Consider the following 20540-nt stretch of genomic DNA (forward strand, 5'->3'; position numbering starts at 1 on the left):
AGGCAGAACAGCCCTCCTGGGAAGGTTCCTCCAAGGGGACAGTGTGGGGAGTTTTCCCTAAGCGTGTATACAGAGGGAAATTAAGGTTACCTGAAGGGAATTGCCAGTTTTGAACTGGCAAGTTATGGTAGTCCACAGCCACCCTACTCTTCCTTCCCCTCTGCTCATTCCATTCTAGCTCTTCTTCCTCACATGGGTTGCTCACACCTCTCTGAGATGCCCTTATTTCATCCCCACACACTGGCCTTTTTAGGGGGAAAAAAAAAAAAAGAAAAAAAAAAGAAAAAAAAAAAAGGTCAGCACAGATTTCCTGAGCTCTGCAGGTTTAAAGCAGTTTAAAATTGTGATTTTTTTGAGAGCACTCTTACCTCTTATCTGGACACACCTACAGGACTGAGGTGTTTTGTGCCTTGGTGCTTGAATTCCACCATGCAGATATTCCCATAGTCATACTGGGGCATATTTATAATCCCAGTGGGGCTATAAATCAGGGGAGATAGATGCCTGCACTTCAGATAGGCATTCCAGCTTGTTAAACTTGCAGTCCCATCTTCGAATAAGTTTGTAGTAGCAAACAGTGAAATGCTACCAAATAAATCACTAATTGCAAACCCAACTCTCCCACTTCACTTCTTCCCACTTTCCAAATAAAAGGAAGGGTCACAGTTGAATTTCCATCCTTTGCCAAATGAAAGACCACCTTGAAGCAAGTGGCATCTTCCTTAAGAGTAATGGCATTTTCTGAGTAAGCTAAAACCTTCAGTTTATCTCTCAGCACAGCAAAGCACAGTGACACAAACTGTTGTAGTTGTGACTCATCCAATTTTTGTCCAGGTACAACAATCACCACCTTTCCCTCATTTCTTCTGTAGGCAATGCTGTTCTTCGTGTTTACTTGTAGATTTAACTGTTTGGTAGCCCAGATAAGTGAGACACTCTGAATGCAAAAAGAAAAGTTGGTACAATTAAGGGTTTATTGGCTCTTATTCGAGCTAAGCACCACACAGTCCTTTCTCTGTTCTCCCACCCATCCATTTCCTTCTCTTCCTCTTTTTCGTTTTCTTTTCTTGTCACCCTCACACAGTTTTCATGCTTCTGTGTGAATACACTGTGTTCACTCTATGATGTGTACATACCACATCATTCCATAGAATGGCAGCATAATAAATACAATTTTCAAGAGAAAACGTTGGCTGAGTAGACAAGACCACAGTAACAGCCTGGGTGCTGTGAGCTTACCCACACGCTCTCCTCCACCACCATGTCTGGGTCTTTCCTCAAGAGGAAAAGTGTCTTATCAGTCATGTTCCTCCTTTCCCAAAGGCAAACAATCAGCATCTCCTCTGATCTAAATCAGATATTTAACTTAACTCTGGAATTTACCAGCAGAAACAAAAACAATTCCAGCACTAACCAAACAGTAACAAAACAAATTTGTTCATCAACCATATGTTCCCCAAAGCCACACCTGAGCCGTGTTGACCTGCAAAAGTCTGTGTAGCTGTTGCACCATATATTTTTGTATTGTTCTTGCCCCTCTCTTAATTGGCCCTACATATGTATTTCTGTCCTTGAAGGGTTTAACAGTGCAGCAATGCCAGCCCCTCTGATTCTCTCGGGGAGTTAAACAGCTCTCATTAACAGCTGGTGGACTATTGCTGCAGTGCCCTATTATCTTATCTAACAGAGGGTTTTTGTGGCTATATTTAGTTTAATTGAAGAATGTCCTAGAAAAGGATTAATGACGGTTTTCATTATCAATACACCAGTTCCCATTCAGAGAAAATTTTAAAAAGAAAGAATAGAGGAAAAGAAGTTGCTTGGAACTGAAAATTACTTCTGGCAATTAAGATCCTGTAGCGTTTTGTTGCTGTGTGGCTTGTACCTTGACACTTGCTGATATGATCCATCACTAGACATTTTTCTTCTAGTCATTTCGAAACTACTGGTCAAAATCTTCACTTCTATTGGATAAGTATTTATTTCCTTCAGTAATCCCACCAAAATTACATTAATTCCCCACAGAGGCAATGTGTTTGCAGTATATCACAAAATCTGAGTTCTAGATAAAAAAGCCTTACTTTGCCCTGAGCCCGTGAGAAGTGTTCTGTTCAGAGTTAAAAAGAGCAGAAATCAAGCACATATTTTTTACTGGTAGGAAGTAACTTTCCTGGCAGGAAGAAAATTGCATTTTCATTACCAGGTTTCAAAATTGGTTGTTTTACAGTATCACAGGGAAATTTAAATCAGAAAGGACCTGAGGAGGTTTCTGGCTCAGGCTCAGCTCTAAGATCTTGGGGCATGTCTTGACAGCATGAAGTATCAGGTAGAGATAAATTTAACCCATAGGGTGGTGAATCAATGCAGGGCCTTGCCTGGGTTCATTAGCCTGGATGTAAAGGAGTATTTTGTTAATGTGGCTCTGTTGTTTCTGACTCTCTCTTTCATTTTCTGATGCCAGCAGCTGCGAAGAGGTGCTGCTGGAGACACTGCTCAGCACACCTGACTCTGCAGTGTCTCCTCCCCATGGCTAACACCATAACTCTGGATAAAATACATTCCTGGATCCATAAAGCAATGTGCATTTGTCTGGGCAGGCCTGGTACTGGCTGACCTTCATAGGCTTGGGCACTTTTTATGGCTTCTGTGGATAGAAATCTGCAGCTCTCTTAGGCGTGAATGCTCCAGAATTGTTGCTTTCCCTTCTTTTATTTGTTTTCCCTGAGAGCAAGGCCAGTTTTCCTGCATTTTGTGGGCTTTCTGAACAACAGCTTCTGTAACAGCCCGGTTTTGTCTCATGAAGCTCATACATCTTAGGAAAGCTGCGTTGTCTGCAGCCGAGTTTATGCTGTGGGACCAGTCACGGTGTCCTCCTGTTGTCGACTCATTTAGGCACCTCATGGCTGCATTTTCCAACCCAGCAGGTGCTGTGCTATTCTCGTTTCCTATATGGAGGCAGTTCCACCCCCCCCTGCTGCTTGTACTTAGCAGGGAATGGATGAAAGCACAATGAAAACTGTTTGGACACTTGGCGATTTAAGAGCCTGCTGGTTCAAGGCTCCTGCTGTGGAAATGTCACATATCCTAATCCTTGAATCTCAGAAAAGGAAGCACCCCTGCTGGAAGCCTGGCACAGCCAGGCCAGGAATTGCCACTGGTGGTCTCATCCCCCTCAGTGGAGCTGTGCTGCTTCCCTGTCCCTTATCCAGCCCAACACTTCCCTCCTTAATGTCATTTCAAGGTACCAAATACCTTTTATTTCGTTGTCAAACAGTTAACACACCCAACCTAGCGCGGAGAATTCTGCTCACTTGCATTTGTACTTGGTTGTGTTTGGCTCTAAAGGCTGTTCCTTCTACCTGGGAATTTAGGAAGGGCTTTTGTGCCCAGAGTCTTGTCTAGTTTTGTGTTCCCCTGTTAGCACTAGTGTTTTCATAGGGTGGAGTCCATTTAATGTCACCTGAAAACAAAGTTTTGTGGCACATTGCTTTGCCTTCACACCCTTAGGGGAGAAAAAAACCCACCTAAACTGTTCTTCAAGTAGTGTTGGAGTGTTTGTTTATTACTAAAAAGCTAGAAAACAGCTCTTTTAAGAGTATCTGTTATTATTTACTAAAGCAACTGTTCTGGCTTTACTGAAAAGGGCTTTCTGAAACCAAAATAAATGGTTTGTATTTTCGGGGGCCACTGCTGGGTCATGTTTTCACCTCCCCACTGAGGACAGAAGTCACCACTGAGTCACACAATAACCTGCCTGCCAGAAAGCACCAGAACCTCACCACGAGCTTGTTCTCACACCACAACTCCAGGTCTTATCTTTGAAACCTTGAAGTTATTAGACAAGTGTGAAAGGTGTAATAATTGGCTTATGGTCATGAGAGCTTTGATTGTCAGGGTATTGCTCGGATTGTCAGGGTATTCCCAGCTTTGCACGGCTTTTTAATGCATTTCAGAAGTTAATACTGCCTGGAGAAAAGCCTGGAACTCAGTGTGAAAATAGTAATTTGCTTTGTGACTCTTAGGCTTTTCACTGGTTGTCAGTAAAACACGTTGCTTTGGTGGGAAACAAAACTTCTCGAGATTTGAGCTCGCACAAAGGTACACTTTGTGCATCACGAAGGCTTCCTGGACCCCAGAAGAAAAGAGCTGGGATTGAGTGACATCTCTGCAGAAGCTATTTGGATCAGCTGCCTTTAAAAATCTTGATGTGATAATAACCCTGATAGTCAGAATGCTTATCCAGCTACATAAATATGAATGTGAGCCCTACATTCAGGCATAAATAACTCTCTCTATTCCTGGAGTTTTCTTCTGAGCGTTGTCAGCTAGGGAATTAAATTATCCATTTATTTGTGACGCTGAAGCAAGGCAAGACATGGGATGGTGAAGATGAGAATACGGACATTAATAGTCCAAATTCTCTCTTCCTGGAGGATAATGGACCTTCGCTGAAGACTCACCAAGAATTAAATTATTCCAACAAATACAGGAAATTTTCTCTCTCTCTGTGGTGACCAAGTCCTAGCTGTGCTTCACAGGAGTTGCCTGTGAAGTTGTTATCTCCCAAAAAGTACCACAGGATAAGACTCCTGGCAATTAAAGCCTGACTCCCTGTCTCACCGTGTTTGTGCTGGCAGAGCAGGGAGTGTTGTGAGTGAGTGGGTGGCAGGAAATGTGAAGGATGAGCTGTCAGGGAGTTTGGTGCGAGTGGGCTGCCTTCACGTCCCTGAGTTTTGTCTGTCCACACAGCAGCTTTCTGGAAGCTGCAGCACTATGCCAACCCTTGGCAGCTGCCAGTGACCCCTGAGGGAACAGGAGCAAGCTGGGCATAATCAAGTATAGTAGTTTATATTTTCTGTTTCCAACCCATTTTCTGTTTCCCGTACAGGGGGCGATGGTAGTGACGTGTAAAGGTTCTCCTGGGGAATTATATGAGTCTTTTGGGGAATTTGTGCAGGTGCAGACATTCTTTGCCCCCTCTAAGGAATAGGGGAGGAACACAGTCTGCCTGTAGTTGTTGATGTGAAATCCTGTCCTCTGGAGAGGATGTTCCTTGCACAAAAGTGACGTCTGCCTAACAGACAGCAGGCTTTTCACGCAGCTACCAGCAGCAAGATCCACCCTGTATCCATTTCAAATAAATGCTAACTATTAGATTAAACAATGCTAAGCAAAGGCAAAGGGGGATAATTTTAAAGTCATGAATTGCTCTATAAATGTCTGTTATCCTCAGCAAGGCTTTTATGCCAATACCAAATGCCATACAGTACAGCAGTGTTTGTTTGTTTCCTTCTGCAAAGGCCAATTCTCGAGGCAAGACAAATGACAGATGAGCAGCTCCTTGTAGCCAAATATTTGCCAAAAGGAAAATCAATCTTTTTTTCTTTTCTTCTCTCTTTTTTTTTTTTTTTTTCTCTCTTGTCTGCAACAGTTCACTTCTGAGCTAAGCAGAAGCCTGAAGTAATGTTCCTTCTTTCCTGTGCCCCTGCTCAGGCAGTGTAATACCTCCTGCAACAGGTCAGGCACTGTTCTAGGAACTCTTGTTGATTTATGTGGCCAATAACACTGCCCATAATAGTAATAGCTCCCCAAACATTACTTTTGAACCATTATCAAAAGGTGAGTCATGGAAAGCATCCTGTCCCCGACCTCCCCTCGGAGGGTGAGTTTCTTCCTTGGAAGCAGCACTTCTTATCCCTTCAGCATCTCCATCTGCTCCCTCACGTAGTGCAGGATCCAACTGCAGATGCCTCCAAGCCAAGCAGAAGGCTGGAGGCTGCATTTAACTGGCTGTGCTGCAAAGGGGTAGATGATTCAGGAAGTCTTTCCCCATCCCCCCCCCCTCATTTTAGTGCTACCCAATTCCATAAAACCACTTTACAGAAAGGAAAAGATGACTTGGTTCAGACTGAGCTCTGCTCCACGTGCAGTGGGAGTCTGGGAAGGTGCAGGTGGCTGACTGATGACACACTCAGCAGTGTCACCAGGGGCAGTGGAGAACCAGACAAACCAGGAGGCTGAGGCCTTCTCAAAACCAAACTCACTACATGTGACAAACCTAAGGGTGAATGAGTGAGACGTTGCACTTTTACCACCTGTACAGCTCAGCTCTCAGAATTAAAGCAATTGTTGCAGTTACTAGCAAGTGGTGGGAGGGGGGGGAAAAAAAAAGCAAACACAACCCCCCTGTAGCTTTGCCTAATTTGTGTGTTCTTTGGAAATGTCTGCTTAGTTTCTCTTCTTATAAAAGGTGACCAGTCCTATCTCACAAGTTAACCTTGCAGACATTTTATTTATGGCATCTAATGAATCTGTCATTCCAAATTTCTTCTGGAAAGCAGGACGAGGGCAGAGATATGCTTGCCAAATGCAGATTAATTCAAGGTATCAGCGGTACATCCAACCCATTTATAGTGGAATGGCTTAATATTAATCCCATCATTAGTAGTGTAATTCTCTAAAAAAAGTATGAGAGAGAAGGCAGTTAAGAAGAGCAAAGTTCCAGGGTTTAGAAGCGAATCTTATGAGCAGTAATAGCCTTGTAAAGCTGTTGAAATTTAATTAGGAAGATGCTGATAATGTAAAATCACCTATAGAACCTGTGAAAGAGCTGAACGTGGGGAGCAAATCACTTCTTTCACCACCTCTTTGGAAATGTCTGGACACTTTGGGTGCTCCTTTGCATATCAATTTACCCAGGTTTGATTATTAATTAACCCTCAGCAAGTTGACTTTTCCACAAATAGCTGCAAAGAAAAGAAACAGAGCATCCTCTCTGGGCCCTGTGAAGACTCAGCTAAGAATGAATGTCCTGCATGCAGGGCTGGGTATTATCTCTTGTTAACCCACCCATATGTACAAAATTTTAAAAAAAGCCCACACCAGAATGGAAGCTTCACACAATATATACTGAAAAATATCCATGAAAGTTTGCCATGGTGTATCTCATATGAGAGGAAACATATCCCAGATAGTAAAGGAAATCTGGTTCAATGCACGATGCTTCTAATCTGAATAAGTGAGTTAAGACCTTGCTATCACAAAAGCAAGCTGTATTTTTATTGCCCTGTTGCATTCAGGTTGTGTAATGCCTTCTCTTTTTTTGGATGGGCTAAGTGTTTTGAGTTGCATTCTGGGTCTGCCACTTGGAAATGATTTTTAGGTTTTATCAAATGGTGATTTGCAGAAGCTTCCCTTCCTGCCAGACCTCTGCCACACGCTCCCACCCTTCGCCTCCACTCCTGCTTGGAAGGAGACACCTCTGAATTGGAGGCGGGCTGCGCTGTGTGAGTGTGTGGCAGGGTGTGAAGGGGTTTTGGTAGCAGCAGACAAAAGGGCTGCATTAACTATCGCCGGGGTAGGCAGGGATTGCTCCCTCCCCCTGCCAAGGCACAGCCACTTTGCACAGGAGTGGCAAAGCACAGCAGTAAAAGCAGCACCATGGAACGCGTTAGGACCGTGGTGCCTGACTTGAAAACACAGCGGTGGTGTTGATAGGTTTGCCCATCTGCAGTTTTTGAAACCTTACTGAGTTTTAGGGTCTTTTACACTCTATTTAATTACTTTAGCAGTGCTCTGTTCCGTATTAAAATAATCTTTCTCATGATCATTGGCAATTGCCCTTCTCTGTTTCAGTTCGGTAATTATTTATTACTGCAGTAAAGGAGGAGGCTCGATTCTCGATTCTGTTCCACTTGGTGCATACCCCTGTCCCTACCCCAGAAACTCTGCAAAAGCAATGTTCTTCCTCTGGCACTAATGTCACTTCACCCCAGCTCTGACAGGATAAGACAAGTGGGATATAGCTTTATGACTTAAAATTGTTAAAATACCACAGCTTCACGAATTTCTGCTTGCATCTGTGTTCAGGAGCTTTTTAATCCACCTGAGCCAAGAAGCAAAATCAGCTTAAAGGGACTAAGCACTCAGTTAGCATGTGTAAAAAAAAAGGCTATGAATTATCACGGTGCCCAGCTGATGTGCAGTGACACAAATTTTAGTATTTGATTTGGTTTGGATTATATGATCACAAGCTTTACACTTGTCTTAGCAGTTTTGTGCTGGGGTAACTATTACAGGTTTCTGTATAATTATATATATATTTATTAAAATATAATTTATAAAAATATACACCATATATTATATATTGTACTAATACCTATTATATATTTATGATATAATATTTATAATATTATGTGTTATAATAGAATATTTACAAGTCCACAGTTACAATGTTACAAACCTCAGTGGGAACCTTTCAGTATTTGTCTTCCTTTACCCTGTGATAATTAAAATCAAACAAACAAACAATCAAACATGAAAAAGGGTAAGTTTAGATTAGATATTAGGAAGAAATTGTTCCCTATGAGGGTGGGGAGGCCCTGCCACAGGTTGCCCAGAGGAAGCTGTGGCTGCCCCATCCCTCGAAGTGCCCAAAGCCAGGTTGGACTGGCCTTGGAGCAACCTGGGCTAGTGGAAGGTGTCCCTACCTAATTTTGGTTGCTTGGTTGGTTGGTTTAGTTGGGTTTGGGCTTTTTTTTTTTTACTGTTTTTATGGGGTTGAGCTCCCTACAAATGGAGCCTGGTTGGTGTCCAGTTCAGTGTTTAGCCTCCCACACATCAGACACCACAGATACATCCTGAAGCTCACACATACCTGTAACTCCGACTAGCAGCTTGTGGAGATTTTCTGTCTGCTAACAGCTTGATTTTCTGTTCTCTGTGTCTTGGCTGTGGAGCAAGGTGCTTTGTGTGACAATCAGATTTCATGAGGCCTGTTGTCTCTAGACTGATGGGTCCCACAGGACTCCCTGTCACCTGAACGGTGCCGGATAAGCCAGGTTTCTGTGTGATGTTCTGTGACTGAGGGGTGATCACCAACCCTTTCTGAACACCAAAGCCAGCTTTATACCCAGCATGGACAGTTGCCATCCCAGTAGTAAATCCTTTGCAGCTGTGTCCAGAAACACTTGAGAGGTTTTAGAAAGGGTCCCAGATGCTTTCCTCCTTGGGTAGCGCTGCCATCTCTGCTTCAGCAGTGGAGCCCCTGAAAGCTGTGCTCACCTTCCTGAAAGGCCTCTCTGCAAGTTACTTTGTTAATAATGCATCAATTAATTTTTCTATTACTGACTTAAGGAAATAGAATTTTAAACACTGCATTAATGTGGGATGTATGAGATGAAAGGTGCTTAGAGGAAATTCATTAAGACTCGCCATTCATTTTCTACTTTTCCCTGCTGCCTCCATTTTGTATCAGTGGTCATAAGTAATACTGACCAAACTTTCTTTCACCAGATGAGCAGAGGAAACCTTTTCATCCTAAAATCTGTGTTTGAGCACAGCACAGAGCTGAGACCTCCCCCAGCCATGATTCTCTGTGCATCTTGCTCTTTCTAGGACATCTCTTGCAGGGCTGTGCAGCCTCACCAAGCTGCCTGAGCACTTCATGCTTTTCACTTTGTGCTGTTAAATGAATTGGGATTCAATTCCAGCTGCCACAGCTGCAGCAGAACACAGGCACAGCACTTGCAAATGCTTTGTGTATCATAGCTTGAGAGCCCCTGACACAGAGCAAGATGAAGTCAGAGTTGAAAGCTATTTCAGAGACTGTATTGATTCCTGGCTTTATTTTGGAGGAACTGGGCCTGGTGGCTATTGAAAGCAAGAGAAAAGATCCTCTTCTGCAGACAGTACAACAGGGTTCTCTGTGTGAGGACTCTGCCAAACTGGTGGCTGTGCAGACCAAACCCTCTCATTCATGGAGGACAAACACCATGCACTGGTACAGACAGGAGGAGCTTTTCCCTCTCTTGCCAACATTTCACATCATTTCACAACCATTTTGCATCCAAAGGGGCATCGTTTGCTGGGAGAGGAAGTATTTCCCATGCATCCTAAAAGCAGTTCTGAGTATTAGCTTGATCCTTTGTTAGGTTTTATGGTGGTGCATCTGCCCCCACTCCTCAGGCTGCACTATGATCTCAGAGCAACCTGAAACACTCATTTGTGACAGATTTTAAATGGCACATGCCTGAGATTCTCTCCATAACTCCATGTGGTATTGTATAATTCCTCAGTGTCATCCTTGCACTCCCTTGCCCCAAATACACTTAAAGAAAACAGTTTTCCAGCTCCCTATCCCATTAGTGCTCTTAGAAGGGGTCTTCAATCTTCTGTCTTAGTAAGAACTGAAACTTAATTACACACCTCCTAATTCGATTAGCAGAGGTGAAGGGGGCTCTTAAAGGTGGTTGGAGTATTTTTATTGAAATCAACAGTGTGAGACTGCAAGCTGTGTTGAGATAAAAAGCTGTACAAGGTGCAGGTGACCCCTGTGATGCACTCCCAGTGCTGTCAATGTTTACATACAAAAGGGTTCTTGTTTTCTACCTGGAGATAAGCTCAGTATCAGACACACATCTTGTCCTTCTTCAGAAATGCTTCTAGAGAAGCTGCTTCTCAAAAGCACCAGCATTTCCTTTAAAGAAAGAGGTTGAAAGGCACCCCCAGAGCTCATCTGGTCCAGCACCCCTGCTCAAGTAGGGGGAACTAGAGTAGGTTTCTCAGGACAGTGTTCTGTTGAGGTTTTAAAACCTCCAAGGATCCTCTCAGGCACAAGGTGTGACTCTTTGGGCATGGTCCTGTTCAGGGATAAGGGTTGGTCTCGATAATCCTTGTGTGTTCCTTGCAACTCAGCATATTCTGTGATCCTTTGATTATCTACGACCATTCTGGGAAATTTGTGACAGTGCTCAGTCACCCTCAGAGTAAAAAAAAATGTATTTCCTTAGGTTTAAACTGGCTTTTTCCTGTTTCAATTTATGCCCATTGTGTTTTGATTTCCCCTTCATAAACCCTTGCTGCCTACTCCTAATTTTCACCTCATTGCTAATATAGGGTTCTTTGTTACCTGCAAACACATTTGGGTCCCTAGAGTTCATTGGGCTGTGAGGGACCAGGGATATGTTGCTCTCCTACCGAGTTCAAGCAGGTTCTCACCCTACCTGTAATTTAGAAGTTGAGAAAATTCATAAATTCAAATCAGGACACAGATGAAAGTACAAAAATTTGCATGATTTTCATGGAAACTGCAATTTGAGGGAGCTTGCCCTGATCCCTTTCCCAAGCTGCAGTGTGGCTTCGTGCTCATAAAATCCAGCCCAGTTTTGCTGAAAGTTTTATGAACTTCATTCAACCTGGGAACTAACTCAATTTTCAGCCAGATAACATAATACCTAGATAGACAGTGTGTGGGTGAGAGGATGGATATGTGGCAATGACATAGGTTTTCATATCTGTTTGAAGTAATGTTTTAGAAAACAAGAACTTTAATAATAGCTGAAAAATTGACTTTCAGAATCAATTTTGTTCAACATAGCTTGGTTAGAATGTCTGCAGCCCAATTCTGATGGGAGTTTGTGTCTTTGATGCCACTGCCTGGAAACCAAGAGTGAATATTCAGTGCATCCACCTGCTTCTTGGCACTCCCCCATATCCACTCACTCCTTCTCAATTGCTGAAACTTCCACAATAGAAATTACCCATTTTTGATCAATTTATGATAGATGATAAAATCTCACTGTCAAAGATGGTGGGGAAAAAAAAAATCAAAGATGTTTGCCATGGAAATAACCAGTACAGTCGTGGTTTTACATATTTAACTCCCAATCAAATGTAAACTCACTATGTAAATGCACAATCTTCAAAGAGCATTTTCATTTGCTGGGTGTTTTCTGTGGTTGGTACTTCATAAATCACTGGCATGTTAAAAATCAGTTAGTGTAAATTATGTAAAAGTCCTTCATGCAATGAAACAGTTTTCAAAATTATATTCATTGCCATTAGGGCAGTTCTTCCACCATGAAATCATTTTTTTGAATGACTTGACTCTACAGACAAAAAGTAGTGGTTGCAATAATAAGGCTTCGTTCCTGTACAAGAGCTGATTGGAAAGTCTGAAGACAAGAGCTGTGTAATGTTTTAAATGATTGAATTTTGAATTGCAGAAAAGACCGTCGCTATTTTTGACTGCCACAGAACAAGCTGGTTGGTTTTTCTGAGGTGCATTATCAAATTCTTCCCATAGTTTTTATGTAAGTTATATTAAAACTATTGAATCCTGATTGAAAGGGAACTGTAACATCTCGTAATCACTGAAGGAAAAGAGGATACCCTTCAGAGATTTTTTTTTTAACTACAAAAAAGAGTAAATTTACTTTAAAGTTTTCCTTCCCTGCAATTTCATGCAAAGTGTTGGCTTTCAGCATTCTTAAAGAACCATATTTCAAGCACTCAGGAAATGCTTTTTTTCCCCCCTTATAAAAGATCTGCCACTGTTAAGGGGCCTTTCTTAAGGGCCTTGTTTTTGGGGCCTTGTTTTGTCATGGTAGGGGAAAAGGTAGGAATTCCTAAATAATTCAGTTCAATGTGTTCACACGAAAGCTTGAGGGAAATTAATAAGATGGACTCAAACACTTCCAGCATTGCTTCCACCTCCTGTGTCCCAGACAAAATAAATGTGTGGGTTGAGAGCTGTGAGAACTTGGTGAGAATGATCACAGAATCACAGAAAATACCCAGTTGGAAGGAACCCACAAGGATCATCCAGCCCAACCCTCAGCCCTGCACAGGACCATCCCCAAGAGTCACCCCCTGTGCCCCAGAGGATCATCCAAACCCTCCTGGAGCTCTGGCAGCCTTGGGGCTGTGCCCACTGCCCTAGGGAGCCTGTTCAGTGCCAAACACCCTCTGAGGGGAAGAACCTTGTCCTGAGATCCACCCTGAGCCTGCCCTGACACAGCTCCAGCCATTCCCTGTGTCCTGTCCCTGGTCCCCGCAGAGCAGAGCTCAGTCCTGCCCCTCCTCTTCCTCTCACCCACCAGACAGGAATGTCACTGTTCAGCACTTCCAGAGCAGAGCTCACCTCTAACCTGCCTTTTGCCACCACCTGAGGAAGGATAAAGCTACTCTGAGCTCTCTGCAGAGCTGAGACCCTGAAGAATAATCTGGGCACAGGCTGAGACACGGGTGCTTTTCCCTAAGAAGCAGGAGAGGGGATGCCGGAGAGAGGGACTGTAATTATGGCCCAGCTCTGGAGCAACTTGGTATCACTTTGAAGATGAGAAAACTGACTCAGTGTTCATTCCTTCTCAGTATCTTGGGACACCTCGACTCAGACTAAGGCACTACTTAATGTGCTGTCAAACAAAGAGCGAAAAAAATACGTAGTTGGCAAAACAAAATGGTTTTGTGGACGGGTCAATAGCTCAGGTTAAACAGGGGCTTTTCACACTTGAAAGTCATTTCAGACTCAACAGTGATTGCAAACTGAAAAGGCCATTTTTGAAGCAATGCCCTTTGCAGATGCTCTTGTTCTGTAACAGGTGGGCGCATTTTGGTATTGATTAATCCCTTTCAAAAGTATACTGTACTTGCACGGAAAGAACGAGGGTGTCCAAAAAATGAGCTTGTTAAGAAACAGCTCTTGCATAAGGGCTTCTTTCCCAGCTCTTTGGCTGCAGTCCCGTGGCAGATGGGCACATGCAGCTTTACTGGGCTCTTCTGGAGGGCTGTTTGCTCTGTCTTTTCCTGTTCTGAGCGAAGCAGAAGCTCACACCCGACACACAAGAGAGTTAATTGCCAGAGTCATCCCCGGGAAGTTGCTAAGCAACATTGCTGGGCCCTGGCATCAGCTCAGCCACTTCTGCTGCCACATGATGCTTCTGGTCCAGCAGATGCTGTGCAGTGCAGCAGGGAAGTGCTCAGAAAAGTCAGCTCACTTCCTCAGCTCCTGATGTCTAATTAAGCTCACCTAATGAAAAAAAAGTTTTGCTATTTACTTCCAGTTGCTTAAAAATTATTTTGAGTATAAAATTTATCTGTACAGTAAAACCAGTTTTTTCAGTTAACATCCAATCATTCCAGTTGTTTCAATTGGTCGTTCCCAAATGAGATGAGCTGATTTGCTTTAAGGATTTTGAAGTGTTGTTGTAAGAAGTGAACATAAGTATTGACATCACATGAGGCTGAAGCAGGGTGAGCACCAATCCAGTCACTGCAGTAGGAAGGGAGCCTGAGGTTTTCCAATAAATTACCACAGATTTTTCAGCCTGGAATCCTAATCAAAACCGAGGTTATCAGGGAACTTGCAACCTTTGGGTAATTCAACAAGTCCTGAAGTCATTACAGACTCAGGACTGTGTGCTCTGTCACCTCAGCCTGATTGCAGCTCAGGAACTCTGGGCTACATCATCTGCTCCTAATGGAATGTGTGCACTGTTGATTTTACCCTCTGTCTGGGAGGTTAAAGTCCTGAATACCCTTGAGACAGCAGCAAAACTCCTAATCAGTGATACATCTATTGTTATATCTATTCTCAGAACAAATCGTTCCAGGACTGCCAGAGGTAATAAAAGCTGCATTTTTATGGGTTAGTGTCCTGCAGTGATTCTGAGGGCTGACTGAAGACAATGGCACTTAGTGGGTTTGCTTTCTGTACGAATTCTTTGGTGTCAAGCAAAGTAAAACTCAAAGTAAAACTGCAGCTTCTCCCCCTTGCCAAGGGGCTCGTACTGCCTCGCTCTTTTTCACCTGACTGTTTTTACAAAACTTGTAGGAACTTAAACATTGATCAAGTTTGGCTGAACTTGAGCTGCTCAGAAGCTGCTGGTGGAGAGACAAAAGAAGTAAGCACACAAAAACTATGAGTAAAGAAGTTTCTTTTCCTTAGGGAACCAGCCTAAAATCTTAATAACCCCAAAGAATCCCTCCTCACATAGTTCCCAATCTACCAACCATACATGGATTTCAGCCTGAATGAATAGGTTTGCATCCAAATCCTAACTTCTTGTTAAAATGATTTGCTACTCATTTCTGAAATTATTCTGCATAAATATTGATAATCCTCATTTTATAAGCCCACAAGTTAGCAAGTTTAGCAATGACATTGTTTCAACATATTTGACTTTTCATCTTCTTTGAATTTTTGTATTCTCAAAAGCTTCCATGGTCAGTGCAGGGTGAATTTCTGTTGACTTACATTGTCTTTTCTAGGTTGTTAGGAATAGTTTATGTTGCTATAGCAGTTTGTAGGCCACAGGTAGAAATGGCACTCTAAACTTGCCCTTTTTTTTAATTTGATTTTATTGTGTTTATATTCAGCTGCATCTTGAAACTATTCTCTGAAGCACATTCTATAATATTAAGGTAGAATTTTTTTATGCCTTTTGATTTTCAAGCAAATCTGTACTGCTTTAATCTGTCTAAGAAGGGGAACCACATCTCTGGAAACCAGAATGGAAAACAGTGAAAAACTTCCAGAGTCAGTCACATTTTAATGATGATTTTATCAGATTATAATACTGACTCGTATATTGTGACAAGCACACAAGGCTGCTGTAGAAGTAATTCTGGTTTTGTTTGAGTTAATGGGCATTTTACCACTGACTTCAGTGGAATCAGGATGTACATTTGATTTTATTTTTTTAAATATACTTACAGCACTGGACACCACAGAAGACTGACAGAAATCCAGCATATTCTGTTAGTTCTGCTGTCCTTCCTCTCTTCTTTCTCTGAGTGTTTTTCAAAGTTCAGTATAACACTTCCCAGCGAGCTTTTAATTTCTTATCTGTATTCGACAGACTTTGTGCATCTTTTTACTGCTCACATAGTCATTACAGATTTCTTTTCCTCGGAGCAGACAGTAAATATATTGTTCTTTTTCTGTGTGGATGTGGAGTCTGGAACAGCCCTGGGGTCATCCAAGACCCATGAAGGGCCAGCAATAGCAGTGTGCCTTGGCTGGCAGCTAAAAGCTGTTCTGCCTCAGTGGTTTAGCTTGGGGGACTGGGAATGCCACGAGAAGCCTTTTCCAGAAACGTGCTGGAAGGGGCCTCACAAGAACATCTTGTTAAAATTCCACTTTTGTAAGTGGAAATTGTTTTGCCTCAAAGGTCAGTCCCTTTCCACGTATCATTTAATGGTGACTATGAGAGATGACTTATCTCTGAGGCTACAAAAATGTTTTGCCTTCTGACGTGCCAGTAATTGCTGTTATTCAACAACAATGAAAAGAAAAAGAAAGAAAGACAAATGAGATGATACGACACACAAAAATTCCCAGCAAAAGGAACCCAATTGAGTTTTACCCAAGAACATTAACATTCCTGATTCCCAGGTAAAGTTCCCCATCCCTCATGTCTAATGTCACAAATGGGCCTGTGAAGAACATAATCAAAATGAAGAGTATTTTCACCCATAAAATGACTGCAGATTGGTGGTGTTTTCTCCATTAGCTGTGGCAGGGGCATGCCAAAAAATGTTCTATTATTAAAGCTAATAAACAGGTTAATCCCTGTCACCACCGTTCTGCTTCCACCAAATAAATGAATCTCATTTGTACTGATATTTATCCCGAGTGTTGTTCATTTGTTTCTTTTTGCATCTGTCAAAGGCACTGCAAAAAAACCACTTTAAATAAAAATATCTCAAAATGCAGCTTATCAGAAAGGATATTTTAGAACTCACCTTTTCCCTTTGGTATTTTCTTCCCCTTCTGTTCAGGTATGAATTGAAATCAGGATTGGCCACCTGACCGCAGAACTGGGAGCAGATGGGAATTGGTGATCTCTTCCCCTCCTCCATTGGGAATGCCGTGGAAAAACTGGCTCTGGAGCATGACTTGAACATACTGACGAGAAAAAGGTATTTAGTGTCTTAGCAAACTCTCATTTATTATTTCTGTGCCCTGTAGGAAAACATCCTGATGATAAAAAACTCGTGAGTTTTAAGTGTCCTTCAAGGCTGCTGGAATACTTAATATATGTTTTCCATAACTTGTGGCAATGGGAGAATGTTGAACATACATGCAAAAGTTTAGTAAATAACGACAAAAAAAGAGGCTTGATGGAAGATTAAACTGGTTAAATCCCTTTAAAAGTAGGGTCAGTTTTAGAATGCAATGATCATAGGTCAAAAAGGAAAATTTTCAAGTCGGCATCTCAGTTGATTCTTGGTAGTTTTGTACAAATAGGCAGCCTGAGGTCTGTTCCATAAAATTAGCTTGGATTGATTTGAACCTCCTACTCTTTGGAAACGTTGCTGTCATATACCTCAGTGTGTGTTTACTTAGTCCAGCCTAACCTGCTATTTAAAGTGTTGCAAAAGTGGCTTAACTGAAGTCTTATTTTAGGTCTGTTTAAATTGAATTGAATTGCAGTCTTGTGTAGATGCACTTAAATCAATGTATAACTGCCATATAAAATTCCACCCTTTGAATTAAGCTAGATCAACATAAGCCAGTTGTAAATCAATTTAACTGTCTCCACATGTGGATTTGCTTCATGTCTAATGAAATTGGTTTAAAGAAACAATCCTAGTGAAACCACTGCCACTTTCTCTTTTGCAGGCAAAGCCTGTATTATGTTGATTTATTTGGAACTAGAACTCCTCTGGCACTCATACTGAACAGCCAGCATAGCTCTGCAGCTGCACTGCTGAACATCAACCTGAATTCTTGGTTTTGTTATGGATTTGGATCATATATTTTCTTGCAGGAAGCCATGTTTCTCCCTCAGTGAGATTTGTCTCCCCAAATTGGTTGGGATTTCTTTTGTGTTTTAGAGTAACCTGATTAATTTAATGCACGCACAGTCTTTTTGTGGTGCCAGAAGTGGCACAGGCCCCTCATATCAGCAGTTATGCTCTTTGTCTGGCTTTTCAGTTTGATTTATGAACAAAAACAAGGAAAATTTTAAATCCAAGCAATAAAAAACGTCCTTGTGTTGTCTAGCCAGGATGTTCTGGTAGGGTTTCCATTGTAGCTGGGAAATTGGTGCTTCCATGAATTTATGGCTTCAGGTGACAGAGGTCTTCAGTTTGATCCTGATAGAATAACATTAGTTCCAGGGTTGTAGCCCCAACCATCGGTACTTCTGAAAACTGTGTGAAGAACAATTCATCTTTGTACATATGTTTATCCTTTAATGAACTGATTTTTGTTTTCCGATCCGGAATTCATTTGTTTCTTCTATATCTGACTCATTTTCATGAATACCTTCAAAAGGCAGCAAGAAAGGAAAAGTTCAGACTTGCATAACCCCAGTTCCCAATGGCTTATCTGAAAATCACAAATTTACACCCATAATAGACACGTATATGTAAAACCCCAGCTATCTATGGTTTTGTATAGACTTTTTTTTCCCCTAAAATATGCCTGTTATTTTTAAAAAAAAGCTATTCTTGCTCCCTGCAGACTTTCCCTGGCTGGTAGCAGTAGACAATTACAGCCACAGCAATGCAGCTGTTAATGTTGTGCTCATCAGTGTTCTGTGTCCTGCACACCAGTCAGGAATTCAGTAAAAATCAGCAGCACTGTGGCCTTTCACACCCCTTTGATCTGGAATAATTTATACATCTAACAGCAATTAATTTTGTGCATACTCATTATTTCATAACCACTGCAGGGCAGATTTCTTGTTTCATCATGAATATTTTCTGGGATATATGATGTGTTATTTGTCTGTGGTGGCCTCTTCCTCATTTTCTGCAGGGACTTTAAGGGGAATTTCAGTAAAAATACAGATATGGGAAGGAGAACACAGATGCCAGACCCTCAGCTCACACCAGAGATGTACCAAGTCTGCCAGCCAGTGCCCTCTCAGGGCTGTTATTCCCAGTATATATAGTAGTGTGAGCACACTGTTCTCACTATAACACTGCCACAGGCATGCAAATGCTCTGAGATTTTAGGGGGAAAATTTGGAATTTGCTTGGGTTCGCTGAGAGTACTTTCCTAAAACCTACTTGGCTATGGTTATATTTAGTAAAATACAAAAATACTGGAGGAATGTGACCAAGAGAATAATCAAACTGAGCATGTTTCATTACTGAATATGGAAGTTTGTAATCCAGTTTCTTGTTTGTTGGCATCACTGTGGAGATTCAGATCACTGTACTCTCTGGAGAGACTCTCACTTTATTTTGAACCATTCCTACCTGTCTGACTTCAACCCAATTTTCCCCATCCCTTGTTCCTTGTCTTTTGTCTGCATTTTTGGCCAACCAGCTCAGTCTCTCAAATCAAAATATCCCACAGTCCTGCTTTCATCTCCTCTTCCCCATGTTCCTAGTGCCAGATCTTACTCCTTTGCCCTGGCAGGACACAGCCAACTCTCCTTATCCCACACTTACTGCCACCTCTTCCTTCAGCCTTGTGCCCTCTGGAGTCTCTAAAAATGGCCTAATTCTCAGACTACTCGTCCATGAGGTAATGGCAAATAGTCTAGGAAATAATTTAATTTTCGAATCAAGTATGTTTTCAATTCAGATGGTGACCCACAAGGAATTCAGATGGTTGAGAGCCTTTACTGAGCAGAATACTTGGGAACTCCTGCTTCACAATATAATTCCATGGTTAACTTGACAATAAACTTCTTGTGACTTTTAAATATGTAGAAAGATTTTCTTTCACTCAGTCTCAGATTTATTATCTGTTGGGTTGGCAAAATCTTCTCTGAATTCCTTGACTGTGCACTTTGGCCTGAGCTCCTCTTTCATCCAAGCCATCAATTCTATTTCTGTTCCCCCAGCCCATCTATTTTTGTGTGTCCCCCTCTGCGTGGTCCTGGCTGTCACATCCCAGTCCTTCATCCAGTCACTCAGATTCCAGAGCATTGTCTTCCCAAAAAGCTTCTGTCTCCCGTGCCCTTGTTTGCAGCTCCTCCTCTCAGTTCCTACTATTGTCTTTAGTCTCTACCTGGCACTTATCCCACTGCTTCCAGGCACACACACGGCTGCTTGGCTTTTTCTTTTGCTTTTCAAAGAACTCCTTCTCTTGTTCCTGTCAAACACAGCTCCCTCCTTGTGCAGGTTCTCCTGCAGGATCAGAGCTGAGCTTCCCTCTCTGTTCCAGCCCCAGCCCTTGCCATCCTGCATGTTTATGCTGCTACTCTTCACCACCAGAAGCAGAGTATCTCTCTGTATGTAAAAGCACACACTGTTTTTTTGTTTGGTTGGTTGGTTTTTTTGTTTTTTTAATGTGATAAACAAGCTTTATCCCGTTCTCTTTGGAGACCTGGTATTCTGGACTGTTTGGGAAAACTTTTAAATTATTTTTTCCCCCTACAAAGTCATAAAGACAAATGGAAAGTACTTTTTGTGTTCCCAAGTGCTGCTTGCTACCCAGAATCTCAGCTAGGACTGTGCAGTTAGGCAATTTTAAAGCTCGTCAAAGCTGCAGACAATGCAAGGCCAGACAATACAGCACAGACATCAGACATTAGAGGAGTGGTACAGTTGTAAAATAAGAGGAGATGTGGATAATGGGGAAAGGGCAGGGGGGGAATGGAGGCTGGAATTCCTTCTCAGTGGTTCTTAAACAATTGTATCCAGCTGCATCCTCCAAGTGCGTTTGAATTTCTCTCATTACTCTCGGGGGTGGAAAGCTGCTCCTTCTGGTCTGTTCCCTCTGAACAGCCAAACACCCTTTTTTTCTATTCTGGGCTCTCTCTTTTCTGTGAAATCATCCACTCCAGGCAGGA

At 42.2% G+C, this 20540-nt stretch overlaps 1 protein-coding gene across 1 annotated transcript in view; it reads left to right on the forward strand.

Annotated features, from left to right (window-relative positions):
- Positions 1-20540, forward strand: part of SHISAL1 (shisa like 1) — a 160883-nt gene that overhangs the window by 45402 nt on the left and 94941 nt on the right. Inside the window, exon 2 of the mRNA XM_050324949.1 lies at positions 16564-16704. The gene's annotated coding sequence lies outside the window, so the exon portion shown is untranslated. The remainder of the gene's footprint in view (positions 1-16563; positions 16705-20540) is intronic.

This window comes from Myiozetetes cayanensis, unplaced genomic scaffold (genome assembly GCF_022539395.1).
Source record: "Myiozetetes cayanensis isolate MyiCay16 unplaced genomic scaffold, myiCay2020 scf3, whole genome shotgun sequence".
In the NCBI taxonomy this organism is placed as follows: Eukaryota; Metazoa; Chordata; class Aves; order Passeriformes; family Tyrannidae; genus Myiozetetes; species Myiozetetes cayanensis.